Genomic DNA, 13,140 nt, shown 5'->3' with positions numbered 1-13,140 from the left:
ATGTTATGATGTCACCTCATCAAAATATACCTGGAAATGTGTTTTGATTCATTCATACATGTAATCCCACATTGTTTGTCTGTCTCATCTCCAAAGCTCAATGTGCTTTGTTCCACCTTGCGATGTCATGATGCAGTACTTTTCAAGTTAACAGCTACCTTGTACCTGTAGTTCAGTAGAGATTGGCAATTCCATAGCTGAAATGATCCAAGTAATTCTAATGAAGGTGTATGGAGTTTAAAAGCACTTCCTGTATCTCTACATGACATTACAAGGTGGAACTGAGTGTTTTCTGTTTGAGAGAAGCCTAAATATGCAGGGTCCATGTGTTAAGCAGGTGAATGAAACAAAACTAAACTCCAGGTGTGTTTTTGATGAGGAAATAACATTATAACATAGATCAGAAAATAATGTAATAAGGCCGCTTTAAACTGATTTTGTAAGATTGTAATGGTGCAGACTGCTAATCCCAATGCAAATAAGACGAATAAGCTACCGTGATTATTATTCATCATAGTTATGTTTACACAACAGAAATCCCAAGCGATAGCCCAGCAGATAAAGTTGGGTTGGCCCCATTTCAAACAGCTATAAATATACCATACCAAGCACTTTTGATGTTTGCAGTCTGTCAAAGGCTAAAACACCACATTCATATAGACATTATGTAGACAGGAGCAATATAATTTCAGCTTTCATTGCGCTTTATGGAAAGAGTTCTCCTGAGAAAGCTAGGATAAACACAGGTTGACTGACAGCTCCACTGTTATCTGCATTCGCAAGCTGACAACCCATATTACACCGGGAGTATGCCGTTAAACGCTACACATTTTTACAGCTTCAAAATCATTTCACAATTTCTTCCTTCAGTGGCTATAGTGTGGAGTTACATCTTTTATTTAGTATCACTGCAGTCAATGGTTCTTTGGGGGCTTTTAAAATGTGTCTAACCCTATTAGCGAGAGGTATTTTTCTGCTCTGACTTTTTTGGGGTGTTAGAACTGGTATATGTACAATTCAGGCGCTCTTAGCTCCAAACTATGTAGGCACTGAACCATCTGCTCCAATTATTTATCCAGTTTGTAAAGAGGAAATCTCTCGCAGGGGAAAAACAATGGTACATAAAGTTAAAATGAAATACGAAAATCCACAGATATGATGACTCCTGTTATTGTAATGTGTAATGTGGAATCATACCATTCTTCCCTTGATAAAAATGGCCAATGCAATATTATAACTCAAAAACAACTTTAAAATCAGCTTTTCATTGATCATCACCAGTGTAGGATGAAGTGCTCAGTTTTGTTATTTAAGTAAAAGTATAGATACAGAGGTAAAAAGTTACTCAAGTAAAAGTAAAAATATTCAAGTACCCATTCAAAAATGTATTTTAAAGGTGCACTAAGCAACTTTTCTGGTGGAGGGGGCGCTACCAACTTGTCTCCATGGAGATGCTATTGCTTTGCCTGGAATGTCTAGCATCTAGCATTTATTCGTTACAGGTGTTTCCTTAGCTCAAATAATACAATAATTCTGTCCGTGTGAATTGGGACGACCCTCCACAGATCTTAATTGTAATGTAACATTGTGTTGTTACTTGCGAGAAGCTGGTGGCAGACCCTCCAGTAGAAATGTTACACAGTGCACCTTTAAGAGTAGATAGTAAACGTATTTCACACATATCTTGATAAAATGTTGTTAATTTGTTAAAGTGGTAAATGTAGTGGTAAATGTTATTTTTTCATATGAATTTTATGTATTTATTTATGTTTGTTGAAAGTTGAAGCTTGAACTCAAAACTAGGCCTGTCACGATAACATTTTTTTTTTTTTTTGGTGAAGAAAATATAGACAATAAATGACAATATTCAAAACCATTACGAATGAGATAACACCCTTAAGCAGAATTACCCCCAAAAAAGTATTGTATAAGTACAGTATTTTTAAAGAACATGAGCTGCAATATATCAATGAAACACGTTAAGTTATTTAATCATCCCTTCACTAATCAAATCTTCAGAAAAGTAGACAAAATAAGAAAAAATACCCCAAAGAAAAGTACTCACGATAAATATTGACCCTCAAAAATAATCGTTCCACCTATCATATATTGAACGATAAGTTGATATTGTTATGACAGGCCTACTCAAAGGCTTTAATCAGGATGTTACCACAAACATCGTAAAAATAACCCCTAAATCATAGGAAAAGTACTTTTTACTTTTCAGTGCTGTTAAAAAATGTAGTGGAGTAGAAAGTACAGACACCTCTAAGTAAAAGTAAAAAGTATCCACTGTAAAATATATGCAAGTAAAGTACAGATACCTAAAAATTCTACTACTTAGGTACAGTACTTTAATACTTGTACTTTCTTGCCTTCCGTCACTGGTCATCATACGTCTCTAAGAGTGATTGTTGCTTATTGATACATTTTCTGCTGTTTAATTAGACAAAATGTGTAAACTTGACCCAACCCATGCTCCTACAAACTAAAGGAGTCACATATAATAACTGTTATACCTATTTGATTTATTTATTTATTTTAACAACAATAGATCCTTTTAGCTTCACAAATTTTACTGTAACTAACTTTTGTTGTTGACTTCATCCAAACTTCTGTTGTGTCTTTCCCATTAATTTGCCTAAATGGGCTGCACCTAAATACATACCTTTGAACTATACAGGGGGTAGTCTCTCTCTCAGACATTAATGACTATAACCCCTTGTTGCCTTTAAAATATGCTTGAAATCATAAGCATTTCTGCAAACTGTCACTGAAGTAAAATTCAACCTTGAAATGTTCATATGCAGAGTTACATTATGTAACCATTGAGAGACATGTAATTACCAGGTGAACTCATTTCATTTTGACAGATTTCATAATGAGGGACTTTGGCCTCACTTTCCACCCACAATATGAGGTAAGGCCGCAGTGGAGTTATATAGAAGTCAATATCTTGAAATCTACAAGGCCGAAAAAGTGTGCTGCAGAATGTTCAAAATATACAAGTCGTTTAATTTGCTAATCACTAAAGTTTTTGAGATTAGATTTGAGAAAAAGTAATTATGTGGCCAACAGCAAAACATCTTTTTTTTTTTTTCTTCTGCTTTTGAATATAAATGACTATACAGAGAAGGATCTATGGCAGCATTTTCCCAGTCAGGCAAAATGTTGTATCAGGAGCAGGCTGATTGTTTATGTCTTTATCCATTGCAGTGGATATAGCTCAAATATGTGGGCTTTTAAAAACTGCACTATGGAATATTTCTGGTAACCGGCTTGTCTCCATGAGGGTATTAATGCTTTGCGTGGAACATTCCACAGTGTGACATTAAACATATTAATTTCAGTAGACGAGTAGATGATGCAGGTCAGATCTGTTAAGAGGCAGGCCATACAGTAAGAATGCATGTTTTGCATTTTAGCAGCAATTACATCACAAATTGAATACAGCATAGACAAAGACAGACATGTTTAATGTCTTATTCTAGGGAAACCATGGAGACATTATGATCATGGTCAATGTTCCCTCTAATTTTTCATGAGTCTGAGCAAACACACAAACTCCCTGAGCGGTCCCATGGACCACTGTGAGCAACATCAGACGTGCGCACTGTGGTCATGCTGCATCGCATCCATCCATGTTAAATAGTTTATTAAAAGAATCAAATTACCGCATTTACGTTTCTGTTATAAGACTTTTAATTAAGTGCTTTAGCCACTTATACAATGAAAATGACAAAAATCTTGCTCATGACCTGTGTAGTATGTTAATGCTATTGGAAGTATACATCAGAGAAATAAGCACCTATATTCTGTTCAAAAAACATTTAAAAAACTGGTTCATAACACATCAAATATGTCTGCATTAACAATACTAATGACTTCCCCCTGACTAACCAGACGAGCACTTGTGTTTTTTCTTGAGTTGGATGTTGTGGAATGGCTGTGCACTGTCTTGTATGATGCCTGTGTTTTGTTTGTCGTTTTGTTTGTCGTTTCTCTTTTGTTGACAGTGTTTGTTATATCTGTTTTTAATGTTTTTTCTATAGTATATTGTAATTTTGTTGCTGTATGATATTTTTACTCTTGTTTTTAGGGAGACAGGTCTGTCATCTGTCCAGGGACAACAGATGAAAAATAGCCTTTTGGCTAATTCTGGTGCATTTGCAGCAATGCTATTAATGTACACTGTCCCTGTCAAATAAACCAATGAATAAATAAATATAAATATTTAATTTTAACTATGGCAAAACATGAGCTTCCAACCAAACCAAGATAACTGTAAACTCCAATGTTGAAAACACACTTAACATTTTTATGATAAAGCTCTGACTTGTATTATGAGTATAAATCACAGTCATTTTATTTTTACAACTCATAAACTAGTGACAGTATTCAATGACCAATACACTTTGAGAGGAATCTGTATCTGCACTGCTGCTCTATTACTGTACATTTACATATCATATCAAAACACAATATATAATGTGTATTTGTATATAAAATATATTCAAAACACGTGGTATGGGTCAAAATAAATATATATTTACAAACCACACACTGCAAACAGTGAACAAACACACACACACTTCAAAATGTAAACAAGCACACACTGGAAACTAAAACTACACTGTAGTTTGGGGGTGGGTCAAATACACATTTGACCCACAATTAAGTCAATAGCAGAATAAACCACGCTTACCGATCAGGAACAGCATACAGTCCATCAAATCATAAGGTCCTTTGCTCCTGACTCCACCATGAGATCTTCACTCGGTTCCACGAACCGCTCCGGGTCCGAGATGCCTCTAGTTTAACTTGTACAAACATCCACAGTGTCCTCGGTCGCGTACTTCCTTTGTTTTGTCCGTTTCGTCATGTTTAAAACGCAAAACTGCTGCAAAACGGTGCGTAAAATTACGCAATTACACGCGCGTAATTTTACGCGCGGATCTTTGCCGGGCCGTCGGAACGTAAAGGGGTTAAACAGCACTTAGAATCATTAGCGAGTTTTCACTCCACAGCCGTGTCTCAATTCGCCAAATGCACCTTTTGAAGGGTCCCCTCGAAGTACTCTTCAAAGTGTAGTTTGAAGGTTCCGGTCGAGAATCTGCCCTCCTCAGTGTAGCCGCCATCTTGCTGAAGTGGGACAGGTCTACACCACGGACAGCACTTGTACCGCTGTCTTTGAGCGTACGATACGTACATTACGTACGTTATTTTTTAATGATGTATTATTTAATAGAAGAAAAGTCAAGATGTCGTCGTCACAGCCGTTTCTTTTTTTAGATTGAATATCAATAGGCAATTATAAGGTTCAAGGTGATTTTTTTCTCATTTGTAGCTACTTCATAACTTTAAAGGGTTAACAAAATATACCTTGTGAAAACATAATAACAGAGACAGAGGTAAAAATATCATTTTCACATTCATAGTCTATAAACCAAAGAACACTGATTAGTTGTACATAAAGTGGGATATTGCAGTTTAACAATTCGGTATTTTGGCCAGTGTCTACATCACTTTAATAACAGTAGAGGGCGCTCTTTCCCTTTTATGCCGTGCCAGTTCTTTCCATATTATTATTGTGAGGGATTTTCTAGCAGTGCAGCGCTACATCAAGCTAATATCTTGATTTACTAACACAAAGGCAAATGACACGTGCCCACCAGGGGGTGCAGACCTACGGAATGTACCGGAACACATGAAGATTTTGTGCACGTCTCAGGACTCTGTTCTGTCCTTTCCGGAGAGTCCGTTGCTTCATTGTTCACATTACCTGTGTGGAACTCATTAAACTCTTCTGACTTTATGTTTCTCTTGGTCTTTGCTTATTTTTTAATGCCGCGCAGCGGACTCCATTTTCTTCTGTTTCTTGCGTAGTCGCGGTGCATGATGGGATATAGAAGTGCGTGAAGTGTGCACGCATGCACGCTTCAGTTACGTCCGATCTCCATGGAAACGGTGGAAAGGGAAGGGCAGGTTTGTCGGGCGCATTCAGTAGGGTGAAATGGGACGGCCCTTGTCGCGCCGGAAATTATGTAACTGCCCTTCAACGCACACTTCGAATGGTGATCCTAAGGCCAGTTTGGCGAATTGGGACACGGCCCGCGTCGGCCACGTTGGCTAAAACACTGGTAGCGGCGCATGAGGACGCCTATCAATGACGTTGATAAGCTGTGCAAATACGTATGTGAATCACATAATTGGCTGGAGCAGCTAGTCACCGGTCACAATCACTGACTCACATTGAAAAACAGCGCAGAATGAATTGTTGTGTGTTTATTTTATTTTCAACTCTGATTCGATTTTTTTGTGCGCAGCACAGATTTTCTGTGTGCGGAGACCGTGTCAGCAGTGCGCAATTGAGCACGCGCGCAGCTTAGAGGGAACAGTGGTCATGGTCACATTTTTATATAGCGCTTTTCCACCTTCGAGGCACTGAAAGCACTTTACATCAAGGAACCACTCACTCATTCACACACACATTCATACAGTAGTATATGCAGACACTGGGGGCAAGGTGGATTAAGTGTCTAGCCCAAAGACACAACGACAATATTCATTTGTGGGAGCTGGAAATGTACCGCCAACCTGTAGTTAGTGGATCTGACCATTCAACCAATGGTGTTTTGTATGTATGTCGAGAGTGGGATTCAAATCACCAACCTATGGATCAGTGGACACTCTACAGCTTCCTGAGCTCTTGTTGCCACAGTTACTCTAGAAAAGTTACATAGAGAACCATTAAATATTGACAAAGTTTCCACTGGGACAAAGGATTACTGTTTTTACGCCAAATGTTCAACTATTGAGTCACAGAAAGAACAAATCCAGGCTGGTTTGTGCATAGTTTTAAAGATTGGACAGGCTACCAGGTCTGTTAGCTGCGGACACTGCTCTCTACTGTACAAACTGCAGTGTAATCCTTTGGCCTTGGCTCATGGTGCTGAGCTCTGATGGGCTTATAAAGAATTAATTGCCACATGAATTCTCCAACATTAGAACAAACCCTTTACAATGCTCGAGGCCAGCATGAACAACACACACAGATCTTATGTACAACCAGTAATTTATGATTTGTAAAAGAAACAAATATCTAATTTGAAACCCTGAATGAATAATTAATCATGAATGATAACTAAACTAAACAAAACCACATATTTTAGCTTCAGCTTCTCTATATCCATGAGCACTTAACGTTTAAAAGGCCCATATTACGCCCTGTTTCTGATCTATCTTATAATGCCGTTTTCCTCATCACAAACATACCTGTAGTTGTCTTTTGTTTCAATCACACAAATCCTGCATATTTAGGCTGAGTTCATCTCTTAAATAGAAAACGCTCTGTTCCACCTTGTGATATCATGTGTTAATACAGGAAGTGCTCCACTATGCTTTTAAACTCCATACACCTTCACTAGAGTCATTTGGATAATTCCAGCCCTGGCTCTTAAAGTAAAAAACTACCGCTTCATGACATCACAAGGTGGAACAGAACATTTTGAGCTTTGGAGATGTAGACATATTAATTCAAGCATGTGTGAATGATGTGTGAGTAGCAACATTATAACATAGCTTAAAACTCAAAAGAATCTATTTTATGTTATATAGGGCCTTCAAATAACACATTTTATGCTTTTTGCCAAGTTTTAAGAGTTTTAATCTATGACACACATAGGTTATTTTACATTTAAAAAGAATGCAGACATAATTCCCGGTTGCCTCTTCAAGTCATTCTAAAACTTCATCAAAGAAAACACCACGCTGCCGGACAATGCCCACAGATTGCTGCAGTTCCTGGTCAAGTGGAGCAAATTTTTAAAATACATTTTTTGGCCTAAATGTCTACGCTATTGAACCTTACATGCATCACTTTTTTATACAAGGAGCAAAACAAGTACAGAGCAGTGAACGTTTATGGGGTCCGGTGGAAACATGAATTTTCAGAGCAATAGTGCCTCGAGTGTAGGACGATAACAATTACTCAAACCTGCAAGGATAACTCAAAATACAACTTTGTAGCCTTTATAGCGTTGTTAAAAAATGTTATTGCATCATTTGTCTCTTCTTTAAGAGAACATTGACACAAAAGACAAGGTGGGTTACAGGTCTTACGTTCGGACACGACTTCTGTATACCATCCATCAACCTTCTGAGAATTAGCAGCCATATAGTACAACTACACGTTTTATACGAATCCAACAGTATAAAAACCTCACAGATGGGAGACCACATGAGGTCTTTCATATATAGCACTTGTGGATGTATCAATAACTGTGCTATATAGAGTACGTGCAGATTCTTTCAGAAGAGTGCTAGTCCTCATCGATCATTGACACTTGGAGTTACAACTATATATACAGATATATGATCACTTCCAACATCACATTGCCTGATTCCACAGTCTCCGATATAGCGGCCTCATATTTCGGTCGATAATCAGGGTGGGGTGCAATTAGCAACAAGGGTCACACGACAGATCAATCGCACAGAAGGTATAGGCAGCACTGCACTGGTGTGATTCACAGTTTGTTCCTCTTCCCGATGCGCTCTGGGGGTAGATCCTATGCCGTCTATCTTCTTTATACGGAGCATTCAAGGCTGGAAATATGCATCTGTCAAACATCCCCCATTACTCCGGCTGCCTGTCACACCTGGGGCAGAGAAGGGAGAGAGAAGACGAAGTGTAGCTGTCGACAGTGAAGCCTCGGTGGGCCTGGAAAGGCACAGCTCCCCAAATATCTCACCACTCTAATTTCCTCAAAACGGGGAGATTTTTTCTTACTGGGTCTCTCTGGTGTGAATGCTGCGCTAATGACAGAGGCAGTGTCAAGGAGAAGGCTGAAGCAGCTTCTTTCTGCTCCACATAACATTATTGTAGTTTGAGCTTTGCCTAATGTGGGTACTCCGCCTGTCGGCTTGATCCAGAAGTGATTGAGTGTGGGGTTAAGAGAGGCACTTTGTCATTCTTCTTCGTCAATGTAAAGGGCAGCCTACAATGAGAAATTAGATCATGATTAAGTCCCTCTGATTCTATAAAAAGATTCAGATCGACAGTCTCATACTCAGGGGCACAGCTAGCCAAAGAGAAAGGAAGGGAATTGCTTGGGTCCCTAAAGACTAGGGCCCCTCAAAGATCAATCTTGAGTCCAAAATTGGCTCAAAACAATAGTAGTTTTCTTCTGGATTGAAGGTGAACTATTACTTTGTTATACTACCTTCATCCATGCATGTGTCCTTTTATTTAATATATATTAGCCAATAATAAAGAATTTCCTTGTTTTTGTCCTAACGGGGCAGGTAGGGTCCCAACAGAGAGACCCTAACTGCTCCCTTGCACGTACTTTTAATTATGTACTTTATATTGTGTTGCATTTTATCTCAGCTTTAACAAATACATTACTGACATTTTTCAGATAAACCTGTTGAGAAACTAAAGGATACTCCACCTGTCTGTTCTTTGTTTGTTTTTGTTTTTTTCTCACCAGTCAATCAAGGTATGTCTAAGAGTGCACTGAGAAGCCTAACACGTTATTTAGTTGGGTATTTTATATTCAGTGCAGCTACATATTTGGACCATAGACTGTATATATAAATAGACATAGCTAACCTTAGTCACCACGTTTCAAATACTGATCATGGGCACACTTCCAACTCCATCAACTCTGGCTTCAATTCACTTTACATCAGAAAACTGTCACCCTCTCTCTGTAACTGCTGCAGGTTCATCATTTTGGTCTTAAAATTCTTCATATTAACATAGGATCTTGATATGCTTATTGTGTTATTGTGTCTGTAAATCAAGATATGAATATTAATAAGGGACAAATTCAATTCAATTTCAATTCAATATTTATTTCATTCAAATCAGCTGCCTTCTTTCCTTGAGGTCACTCAGCATTGCTAAGTGTCCACACCGCTGGTTTGGCAGGGGGCTGTCAATCAAACCTGTTGAAAGGGCGTTACCTTCAGCAGCTTCGCTTTAGATTGGGTCTTTGGTTGTTATAATACTTGCGAATTCCTAATATGCAACTCCAGATCCGCCCCTGTAACTGCTAGCCTCGATGAGCTTCATTTGACTGAAGCCAAACGCTATGGGTGACGCCCACACTCCCTCAGTCCACTTTTTTTTATATGTGTCTATGATTTGGACTCAACTGAAACATTTTGAGCAGTGCACTTGTTTAGATCTGATGTACAGGTATGAGTGTGTCAACACTATTTAACCGCTTTAACAAAAACTTTTTAAGACTTGCTGCTAAGCCCTTCACAGCAGCTTGTGTAGATGTTCCCTCCCATCATAAAGCTATTTTATCTGATTCCTCCCTACACACGAACCAAGAAAGCACTGCAAAAAAAAAATGTCATGAATGAAATATAAGCACACCGCTGTATTACTTATGAGGCCTCACGCAACTTTGCTCAGAGCTATTTTCAGGTTTCATTTAAATTCATCAGCGTGATTAATATTCGTACGGCCCAAAGACAAGCGTAGGGCATCGGTCGGCGGAAAAATATTGGCTTAAGATGAACTTCGGAGATTAGCTATCAGCGTGAGCCACCTTTCATACACCAATAATGTCTGCATCAATCACTACTTGAGACAGCTTCTTTTCTTGGAAGTGAAGGTGGGAGCAAACCGGCGAGACCAACCCCCAACTAGACATGATTCAAGTGACAGTAATGCGCCACACTGTTGAATTTCAGATGCGCCTTATAACATCGCATTGTTTATTTCAACTTCAAAGTCTCAACAGGCGCCCACTTATTTTGAAATGTCCAAAATAAGAAGAGCGCAAAGAGAGACAGCCAGGCAAAAGGTCAGAATAATATGAAAATGTGTTTATACTGCAAGATAAGTATTTTAAGTCTGTGTTAAATCCCCTTTCAGTCATGAATGTAGTGCTCTTAGTCTTGATGTCAGCTCTGTGTAATTTGTTCTTGTTCAATTCTGGTTAGTATTAATTAATCTTAGTATTAGTTTAGAAATTGATATTTTATTTTTTATTTATTTATCTTTACTTATATGGGAGAGCCCAATGAAAGCACTTAGACCTCTCTTCTACCACCTGCTTAGACACTTTTTCATGGGTGCCCTGTTCAAATACATAAGTCCATTTAAAACATTAAAAACAGGTGCAGGTGTGAGTATAAATGTTTATTACCATATCATTAAAGTGCATTTGTGGCACCAAAGTATATAATTTTGCTTGTCCTTGCAATATATTCAATTTTTGAGAAGTAAAAGAGCCAAAAGCGCTTTTTCCCATCTCAGTTCTGGTGCGGCCAGTCTTTCGACTTATGCAATCATGTGATTAATGTAACTTTTTCCATGCCAAAAAGCATTTCCAAGCACACAGCATATTTCATTTATTTCCAACATGGTTCTGTTGCTGTATGCCCAATTGTAAAAAATGTGACTGCTTTTAACAAGTGCAATAAATACCAGCGTCTTCTGTAACCTGTGAAGTGACCTAACCTTTCCCTGTGCGGCACATCAGTGGGCAGAACACTAATTATTTCTCCTGTATGTATGCGCTGTGATTTACCATTTCTGTCAATTAGCCAAGAAAATCCATTTGGCCATCCCTATAAATCAGGTATGCAGGCTGTGGGAGTGCAAGAAAGTGTCCTGTATCCTCAGAAGTACCCAAAACCCAGCAAAAATATTCATGTAACAGAATATGTAGTCTTTAAATATATTTCTGTCTTTCTCCAGATTTAGAAGCACCAAGCAGCTCGGCTCTGGGAGGATGCCAAGCTCTTAGATCAATAGAGTCCACTCATCACAGGCTGATCTCCCGGCGCACACCTGAGCTCAGGCACTGGCAACTCTTAACTCACTTCAACCACCTGCTTTGATCACCGCCAGCTCATTCACCAAACCAGGATTTAACCGTGTTGAGGATTTTCCCATGCTATACTCTCAATATCTAATTACCACCACATCTGCCCTAGTTCTGATTCAAATAGGAGCAAGTTGGTGAAGCACATTTACAAGCAGCTTACTGTGAGAACTTCCACTGTCTTAAGAGTAAAAAAAAAAAAAAAAAACCTATCAAAGAGTGAACTGTTGTAAAATGAGTTTGACAAGAGCAAAGCCAGCAAGTGTCAATCTAGTAATGCCAAAGTGAGAAGAACGAAGGAAAGGTTCGTTTACCTGAAGACGGTTGGAGCTGCTGCTGCCGCTGCTGCTGCCTCCTCCGCTGCCGATTCTGTTTGCAATCAGATCCTATCTCCAGCAGTGGGACAGCGTCAGGAGAGAAGGAGAGAAGAGGAGGGAAAAGCCAGAGACGGAGGAGTGGAGCGAGGGGCGAGCGGAGAGACTGGAGAGAGGGAGGTGAGAAAGTGTGGACACAATGCGCACGGACAAAGCACTGAGCGCTGAGGTCTGACAGCGGAGCTCGCGTATGCTCCCGCTCTGCTCTGGGGAGGTGCTACTTCTCACTCAAAATGACATCCGCGTCTCTCTTAAGAACCATTGGCTTAGAAGGATGTTTTCCTAATAAACCGTTCCCGCTGAGTCCGAGTGAGCACGCCCCCTGCTTATAGTGGGCACGCACACACACAGGCGCACGCAACCACACACGCACGCCCAAATGCAGAGGAGAGAGGGGAGCGTCCGATGCTTTTGTCTTTTCCATGTCTTCTCCAGACTTCTTATTGCAACACAGAACACTTTCATCTCCTTATATCACAGGTACCTGCAGACAGAAAAGGACATGGTGATTTTCTACAATTGTTGCAGAAAGAAAAGTGTGCTGAATGCCTAAGTGGCTTCAGCTTTTACACAGACACTATCCATATGGCTTTCAATAGTGAGAAAGATATTGCTGCCTTCGTAACAGTTTGAAAGCATATAGCTATAGGAGAAAAGTATTGCTAAGGAGATTTCCGTTTTGCTTTACAATTACAGGGAGCTACAGCAAAATGCCTACCTTTTATCATGTGTGTATGGTGTATCTTTCTTTACTTTGACAAGACCATACTCTCAAATAGGACAATGAAAAACAGTTACAATGAAAACGTGTGTGCTCAGTTACAGTTTAAAATAGACCGAGGCACGTTTTTCTCAGATTGAAAGTAATATTTCAATATTTCCTGAGCATAAACAAAACAGACATTTAACCCTTT

At 39.1% G+C, this 13,140-nt stretch overlaps 1 protein-coding gene across 1 annotated transcript in view; it reads right to left on the bottom strand.

Moving 5' to 3' along the window:
- thsd7ba (thrombospondin, type I, domain containing 7Ba) overlaps positions 1 to 12,409 on the bottom strand; it is a 273,568-nt gene extending 261,159 nt beyond the window's left edge. The window contains exon 1 of the mRNA XM_055230668.1: positions 12,167 to 12,409. The gene's annotated coding sequence lies outside the window, so the exon portion shown is untranslated. The remainder of the gene's footprint in view (positions 1 to 12,166) is intronic.
- Between the last annotated feature and the right edge of the window lie 731 nt (positions 12,410 to 13,140).

The sequence above is a fragment of the Periophthalmus magnuspinnatus genome, chromosome 21, assembly GCF_009829125.3.
Source record: "Periophthalmus magnuspinnatus isolate fPerMag1 chromosome 21, fPerMag1.2.pri, whole genome shotgun sequence".
Lineage (NCBI taxonomy): Eukaryota > Metazoa > Chordata > Actinopteri > Gobiiformes > Gobiidae > Periophthalmus > Periophthalmus magnuspinnatus.
Note: the sequence above shows the minus strand (reverse complement) of the source record. Positions and strands in the feature narration are given on the sequence as shown.